The following is a 9,098-nucleotide window of genomic DNA, read 5'->3' as shown; positions in this document are numbered from 1 at the left end:
AATCCTGAATATAAGAAACTTATTCTCATAATTTTACTTTAGAAACACGTTTCACACAATTAAAATATCCCAGATCATTGGTGTTTAATTCAGTTATTCTGAGAGTTTAGGTTAACATTCTTTTATTATAAACAAAATACAAAGACTTAGCTAGTAGGTTTAAGGGAAAGTCAATCTAACTCCTGCCCCCCTCCCCCACCTGACTTCTGGCATTTTAATTGTCTTTATAAACATTTAAGGAATAACAATAGTCATTATTATTCTGATCTGTAGTGATTCACATAGACATAGATGTAGCATTTTAAAGCACATCTTCAATTAACTATCTTAATTTACAACCACAAGGCAAGGAAGAATGTTCGATACTCCTGAAAACATATTTGGAAGGTGCCCTCAGTGTATTATAAATGCTCTATATATCTCTTTAGTATTTTCCAAACTTGAAATATGCTTAATTTTACCTATTTTGTAAAGCCAACTAGAAAATACTTAAAAAGACTAATCTTCTGTGCAATGAAATGAATGATATGGAGACACTGAGAAAGTTTGATATGGGGTTAATACATTTTACTTTAGTGGTAATGATCTTTGAATTTATTGTGGGCAAAATTCATCCTAACTCATGCATCCATTTGTTAGCAATAAAGTCTGTGTATTATATGACTACTATATATGTCAAATAGTAAATTTGATATAACACCATGGAAGCACCTCTGCATCAGTGAATCTGGTAGAGTAAGAATGTGATTCGTAAGTATCACTTCATCAAGAGGACACTCGCTTTCCATCAAAGAGAAGATTACTTTAGGAAAGAGTTCAGATATTCTCCAGGTAACAGTTGGCTTTTTAGTATTTTTTCTGACTTCTTTCATGTTTGTAATTTTTTTTAAAGTTCATTTATTTATTGAGAGAGAGAGAATGAGCAGGGGAAGGACAGAGAGAGAACCCCAAGCAGGCTCCATGGCATCAGCACAGAACTTGATATGGGGCTCCACCTCTTGAATCATGGGATCAGGACTTGAGTCAAAATCAGTGGTTGAATGCTTAACAGACTGAGCCACCCAGGCACTCTGACCTCTTTTCAATTATTAGATGCATCAGATACTTTTGACACAAAGAATTATAATTAAGGGTTCACACATGACCTTTGACATGCTTTTTGGAGCTAGGTTTTTCAGCACACATTTTACAATCTGTGAAAATTCTTAAGAAGGTCATATTCTAATAGAATATGCTGAAAAACATAATGCACATTTCTTGAACAAATTTATATTAAAATGAAAATAAAATATTTATTTATTTTTAGCCTTAAATAAAACTCGTATATGTAGCTTCTCTATTATATAATCGGCAAATTACTGCTTTTCTGCTAGCAGCAAGTCACCGTGGTCTATTAAGAAAATGTATGTATTAACACACATTAGTTGTTAAGGAAAACATTATGGAAGAATCGATGATGAGTGGGTCACTGGACAGATGGCATGGTCAACAGAAAGATAACTAAGTCAATGGATTTTAGTAAAAAACTAGTGAAAGAAATATTCAAAGTTTATTTTTTTAATCTAGGAATATGAGAGGCATTTTTCCTAAAAATGTGTGAGTTTATGTTTTGTACTATTAGTGTACAATTAATCAAGAATATTTGCTATCCCATAAAATTTTCATTTGTATAGTTAATGACTTTATCACAAATTAAAATACTTAGGCAAGAAACCGGTTGAGATGACAAATTGCATTCTATCAAGATTTTCTGTTTGCTCATCCTAAAAATTGGTCTGAAGTAATCTGAATTCCCTCCAAACTGATCTTGAGACAAGGATTCCAATACAACTGGTTTCTTTGGAATGCAATCCCAGGAAATATCAGTACAAAAGAGGAGAACTGAGATAAAAGGAAAAAGAGTAGCCAACTGAAAGGCAGTGTTCTAACAGCTTCCTTCTCTGGACAAGTGGTTTAATCCTACTGTGAATTTTGCTATCAGTACCAAGAACACAGTTTTCAGAAGCAGACCACCAAATAGCAGAGCAGCTGACTAATCTACCCACCAACCCTGTCATATGTCAATTGAGAGTTATTTCTAGGAGGGAATTTTCCTCTGTAGCAGGTTAGGTTTTCCACCTTTGTGGAGTAGACATCATTGGCCAGAGAGGACCCTCACGCAGACTTGTCGATGCTCTGAGTTACTATCTGGACTAGAAACACTACATGATGTGGGGATCTTAGTGTGGCATCTGAAAGTAAAATAGAGAGCAAGAACAGTTCCTGCTCTCATTTAGCTTACAGTCTAGTGGGCAACACAAAACAAAAACAGAATTGTGTGTTACTTTACAACTGTGATAAGTGCCAGGAAGCAGTGCATGGTGTTATGGGAAAATACATATTTGTAATAACTGAAAATTTATGCTAGTGTTGATTCGCTATCACATAAATGTTACAAAAACTGTAAAATGTTATGAATTTCCAAGATAATTCATTGATTTCTCAGGTGTTCTCTGGCATAGCAAATAATTTTATTATCTTGTTTCTTGACACTGTTAGGAAGTAATGCCATTCTTCTTCTAATCAAGACAGACTTGGGGCGCCTGGGTGGCTCGGTCAGTTAAGCATACAGCTTCAGCTCAGGTCATGATCTCATGGTTTGTGGGTTTGAGCCCCACATTCAGCTCTGTGCTGACAGCTAGCTCAGAGCCTGGAGCCTGGTATGGATTCTGTGTCTCCCTCTCTCTCTGACCATCCCCTGCTCTCACTGTCTCTGTCTCTCAAAAATAAATAAAAATCATTAAAAAAAGACATACTTATACACACATTTATGGCTGGTTGTGAGGACTTCCACACAAGAAGGCCTGACAGAAAGTAAAATCTCAGACATAGTTTTAATTTTCCAGAGTTTGAATTCATTCCCCAAGCCACATATCTGCCCATTAAGAAAAAGTGGAAGACTTATTGACTAAAGGTGCTTCAGACAGACTTCTGACCAACCATTTGGTTACCTCCAAGCATGATAATCCAGGTGCAACTCCTAGAATTCTAGCCTAAAGAATACAACAAGAAAAACAAAGCAAAACAAAACAAAACAAAACAAAAAACAGAAAGAAAAAGAGAGAGAGATCACTGTTGCATATTTTGGTGCAGGTATATACCACAAATTTAGGCCAGGCAAATCACTAAACAATGAAAAGCAACAACAACAGTCTCTGACATGGTAAATCTGTGTTCAGAGTTGCTAGAATATAACATTGAAAGTGTCCATTTTTTCAACCAACAATTATAAAATATGCAAAGAAGTGAAAAAGCAGGAGAAAGCAGTCAATAGAAACTTCCTCTGATGGACTAAAATGCTGGTTCCAGCCGAAAAACCCTTCAATATAGCTATTAAATATATATATATATATTTAAAGATCTAAAGGAAACCATATTTAAGAATTAGTCAATTAGAGGCATAAGGATGGCTCAGTAGGTTAAACAAGGTCTGACTCTTGATATGAACTCAGGTCATGATCTCATGGTTCGTGAGATCAAGTCATATGTTGTACTCTGCACTGATAGAGTGGAGCCTCCTTGGGATTCTGTCTCTCCCTCTCTCTGCCCTTCCCCACCTCTCAATAAATAAATAAATATAAACATATAAATATTTAAAAATAGTCAATTAAAAGTCATATTACTTCTTTTTTCTCTTCTTTTTTTGGTGGTGGGGTGGTTATGTTTAAGTGAAGTTGCTTTTACAACACCAAAGACTTAATCATCCATTTCCTATATAAAAGGTAGCTACTTTTTTGCATGGACCTCAAGCATATTGTAGTATAGAGGTGGAATTTAAGGAAAGGCATTAAGCAGGCTGTGTTGTAGCTTATGGGCAAGTAATAAATTGTATCATTTATCTTGAATGTATCATAGATAAGGTGCTATATAACAATCGCCACTTCAGATAGCTGTGAAATTAGGTGATTAGCTAGTTGTTACTTAACCTTCTAATTTCTGTATAAGTCTAATTACATGAAATAGAAGTTGGGGTTCTGATTTTTTACTTTGCTTATATTTGGAGTGTCATTGTAACTACTGTATTGTAAATGATGGAAAATAATTGCATATGTTAAAAAATAGTGTTATATTCTAAAAAAAATAAAATAAAATAAAATAAAGTTTAAAAAAAGTCATATCAATTGATTGTTACCAAGTGAAGAAAAAAAGACAAAATATTTTTTTTAAAAAAAGGAGTTAGAGTCAAACAATGACAACAAATGAAGATGATATAACAGGTATTAATCTATCACATCTAACAATAGAGCCACAAAATATATGAAGCAAAAATAAAATTTAAACAGGTAAACATTAATAGTTGGAGATTTGAATACATCTGACTCAATTTATACTACTGAAAAAATTATTACTCAAGCTCCATCAATCTGACCTAAGTGAAATGATAGCAATCCTCTCCCCAACTATAACACGATGTGTAAGACTTTCCATAATGCATCTATACATATCTATCCAACGTAGACATATGTTCACCTGTGATATGTCTCAAAGAACTGAAATCATTGAAGATATTTTAAAAATGAAAGGAATTTAGAAACTAACAACAAATCACTATATAATCTCTACCATGTACTAACCCCATAATCTCTACCAAATATTAACAAGATAAATACAACAAACTATTTCTTTAAAAAACTACATCCATGACCAATTTGGATTTACTCCAGCAATTAAATGTTCATGTGACATTTGAAAATCAATCAGTATCAGGTCTGGTACTAGAGTGGGCTGCGTGTAGAAACAAGAGTGCTGATTGTGAAGAAGTACCAAATCTTCTATAACTCTAGAGCAATCTCAAAGTTTGTGCCCAAGTGCTCTAACTCACCCCAGCCTGGGCTCTAATCATTATTTTATATTTATTAATAGAATAAAAAAAAACCAAACCCACATGATCATCCTGATAGTGGTGTCACAAGGACTGGAGACAATCCAACACCACATTAAAAAAAATTATTGGGACACCTGGATGTCTCAGTTGGTTAAGCAACCAACTTGATAATGGCTTAGGTCATGATGTCACTGTTTATGAGTTTGCGCCCTGCCTTGGGCTCTTGCACTACAGCATGGAGCCTGCTTAGGATTTTCTCTCTCCCTCTCTCTATCCCCCTTCTCTCTTCACATTCTCTCAAAAATAAATAAACTTCAAAAAATTATCAGCAATCTAAGAATAGAATGAAACGTCCTCAAAAATGCAACTTGAAAAAGGGCATCTACAAAATCCCACAGCTAAAATCATACAAAAACATTCTACTAGAATTGTAATTCAGGTTAGAAAGATCACAAGATCAATATATAAAAAGTAATCATAAGTTTTGATACTATCAACAATCAGAAACTGAAATTTAATTCATTTATAATATCATTTACGAAAGTATTGCAAATATTCGATGCTTGAGATGATTCTAACAGAAAGTTAATCAAGGTCCTGTACATCCAAACTAGGAAACATTAGGTTTCTCCTGTTCTCCTAATGTTTCCTAGTTTGGATGTACAGGACCATGGTGAGGGGAAGGGGGAAAGAGAGTTGAAGAGAGAGAGGGACACAAAATCTGAGAGACTATTGAATACTGAAAAGGAACCAAGGGTCGTAGGGGGAGGGGAAGAGGGAAGGGAGGTGATGGTGATGGAAGAGAGCACTTGTGGGGAAGAGCACTGGGTGTTATATGGAAACCAATTTGACAATAAACTATTAAAAAAAAAAGGAAAAAGAAAAAAGTAAAAAAAATTGGAAACATTCTTCAGAGAATTTAAAAAGTATTAATATTGTTAAGATATCAATTTTCCTCAAAATGACCTAAAGATTCAATGCATTACAAATCGCAGCTTTATTTTCTTTTGTTTTGTTAACAGGCTGATTAAAAAAATCTTATGGAAATGCAAAAGAATTAGAGTAGTCAGAATAACTTGGTAAAAGAGCAAAGTCAGATTACTAGCAATATTTGATTTCCATTTTAACCTCTGATCCTGGAATATCAACTAAATTGCTTTATATAATATTTTTTAGTGCTTGTCCTAGAATTTTCAATATGTATTTATAATTAACCAATGTTCACTTTCAAACACCACCGCACCGTTCCATGAGCGATGCCGATACCTTGTCATAGAGTGTCCTCAATTCTTCCACTCTTTAGAAGACTGCCATCACTAATTTCATTCTACATTATAATCACCTAATATTTTTACCATTATTTGAAAAGTTATGTATTACAATAAAAATAGCTATTTTAATATTTATTAATATAAAATAAAAGCTTTTATTTTGTCTTCATTTCCCCCTTCTGTGACAATCTTCCTTTTCTTATATGGATCTATATTTCTCACCTATGTATTCTTCCTTCTCCCTAAAGAACTGTTAACATTTATTGCAGGATAGGTCTGGTGGTGATGAATTCCTTTATATTTTGGCTGTCTGAAAAAGTCTTTATTTCCCTTTCACTTTAAAAAATAATTTTGGTATATAAAGAATTTGAAGTTGGTGGGGTTTTTTTGTTGCTGTTGTTTTTAATTCTGTATTTAAATATTATAGTTCACTCTGTCCTTGCACTATGGTTTCTAATAAAAAGTGTACCACAATTCTTATCCACTTTCCTCTTTAAGGAATCCTATTTTTAAAATTGTGTTTAAGATTTTCTTCATATCCATTGTCTTCTGCAGTTGGAATATGAAATATGTCTATCTATACTTTTTTGGATATTTATCCTGCTTAGTGTTCTCTGAGCTTCTTGAATCTATGGTTTGAATCTGCCATTCATTTTGGAAAGTTCTCTGACATTATTATCCAACTATTTCTTCTGCAACATTTTTATCTTTCTTCTCCTTCTGATATGCCAATTACGTATGCTATACCTTGAGAAATTTTTCCATAGTTCTTGAATATACTCTTCTGCTTTACATTTTCTTTTCTCTTTGCATTTCAGATGGGGTGTTTGTAAAAACATATTTTCAAGCTCACTGGTTTTTTTTAGTTTTTTTTTTTTAGTTTTATTTATTTTGACATAGAGACAGCATGAACAAGGGAGGGGTAGAAAAAGACAGAAATACAGAACCTGAAGCAGGCTCCAGGCTCTGAGCTGTGAGCAAAGAGCCCAACATGGGGATTGAACTTGTGAAGTGTGAGATCATGGACTGAAGTCAGATGCTTAACCAACTGAGCCACCAAGATGCCCATCAAGCACAGGGATTCTTACCATGGCCATTTCAAGTCTACTGATAAGCTCATCAAAGACATTTTTTTTTTAATTTGTGTGAAAGCACTTTTGGTTTATCGTGTTCCATTTTAGTGCCTTTCTGGAGTTCCCATATCTCTACTTGTAGTACCCATCTGCCCTGCTTGCTGTCTACTTTTACTTATTGCAGTTCTACCATATTAAGTCATAATGATTTTAATTGTCCTAACTGGTGATTCTTAGTGGAGTCTGGTTTGATACTTGGTTTGTCTTCTCAAACTGTATTTTTTTCTTGCCTTTTTAATACGCCTTATAATTATTTTTGAAAACTGGACATGTGAATTGAGATAGAATAATGGAAATAAAACTGATTTTGGTGTGAGATTCATGTTAATCTGGCAAGGAGTTGGGCTATGTTTAATATTTGCTACATTAATAGCTGTTGAAGTTTCAGATTTCCCTAGTGTCCTTTTTTCTGTCAACTTTAATATCTTTGAGTTTTTCCAAAAACTCCTTAAATACAGCCTGTGCCTTGTTGCTCGTTTAGCCACAATTATATATTGAATTATGATTCAATGTTATTATGCTGGAGCCCAACTGATGTGATGGTAAATTGTAGGTAATGGGTAGCAATTTGTAATCTTATTATTAAATCTCAGTGTTTTAGTAGAAATTTTTTCCTGTCTGGACCTTCCAAGGGTTTCATAGCTTTTTGCTCCCCTTTGCCTTGTTCGCAACAGTTTGGGTAAGTAAACCTGCAGTTGTAAAACTGCCCTCCCTCCAGGTGTGAAAAGGCTCTAATAAAGTATTTTTCCCAGCAGAGTAGGGCTTTGTTTGGTAGAATTATCTAGATATACCTCAAAATGGTTACAGTTCTCCACCATGCCAGGAATATGAGGAGATCTCTCTTGTATCTTCACTATTAAAATGTAGTGGGTTCCTGAGGGTGAAACTCACAAAACTATGGAGGCCCATCTAATACTGTAGCACCCAGCAGTCTCCCCTTCTCATGCAAATTCACCTTCAGGCTTCAGCAATTCACCAAATTTACTATTTAGGTTGTCCTACCAGTTTTTGGCTCCAGTAGCTTCTGCTCTAGGTAAGTGTATTTCTGATGTGATTGCCTAGATCTGGCAATCTCTCCAGAATTTGGAGTGGTAATTTGCCACGAAATCACAAATCTCTGATGAGCCCAAGATAGTCACTGGATTTCAACTTATTTAACTTATTTTCTTGGTGTAAGTACAGGAGTGATAATACATAAATTCTTTTCAGGTTGTGGCTGAAACCTGAAGTTATAGATGAGTTTTTTTTTCAATTAAAAGATAAATCAATGCTTTATTTTTCCCTTTTAGAAAAAATTTTAGTATGAAATGCTTCACAAATTTTCATGTCATCCTTGTGCAAGGCTATGCTAATCTTCTCTGAGTTGTTCCAATTTTAGTATATGGGCTGATAAACCTAGCACTTGCTTTGTATTTTATACAACTATGCTGTTTGCGTAAGCTGAGTTTAATGAACCACTTATATTTGGCACTTTAAAAAATTCTTTTAATGTTTATTAATTTTTTGAGAAAGACAGAGCATGAATGCGGGAGGGGCAGAGAGTGAGAGATACAGAATCCAAAGCAGACTCCAGGCTCTGAGCTGCCAACACGGGGCTCAAACTCACAAACTATGAGATCATGACCTGAGCTGAAGTCTGATGCTTAACTGACTGAGCCACCCAGGTACCCCACCTATAGTTGGCTTTATTTGGTGAATAGATGAGGGGTCAAAGGAAGAGTTTTCTGTGTTGTCAAAAGTAGAGAAAAGAAGAAGGAAGGCTCATCAGATGAAGAATTGGCTAAGACAGGAGCTGATGGACTTATTTTTCTAAGAAGAAACAGGATGAAA

At 34.5% G+C, this 9,098-nt stretch overlaps 1 non-coding gene across 1 annotated transcript; it reads right to left on the bottom strand.

Annotated features, from left to right (window-relative positions):
• Nucleotides 1-8,564: 8,564 nt before the first annotated feature.
• On the bottom strand, nt 8,565-8,670 carry LOC115290923. Its single transcript, XR_003908304.1, has one exon. It is a non-coding gene; the product is annotated as a U6 spliceosomal RNA (small nuclear RNA).
• Nucleotides 8,671-9,098: the final 428 nt, after the last annotated feature.

This window comes from Suricata suricatta, chromosome 4 (assembly GCF_006229205.1).
Source record: "Suricata suricatta isolate VVHF042 chromosome 4, meerkat_22Aug2017_6uvM2_HiC, whole genome shotgun sequence".
Taxonomy (NCBI): Eukaryota; Metazoa; Chordata; class Mammalia; order Carnivora; family Herpestidae; genus Suricata; species Suricata suricatta.
This window is presented reverse-complemented; position numbering and strand designations above follow the sequence as displayed.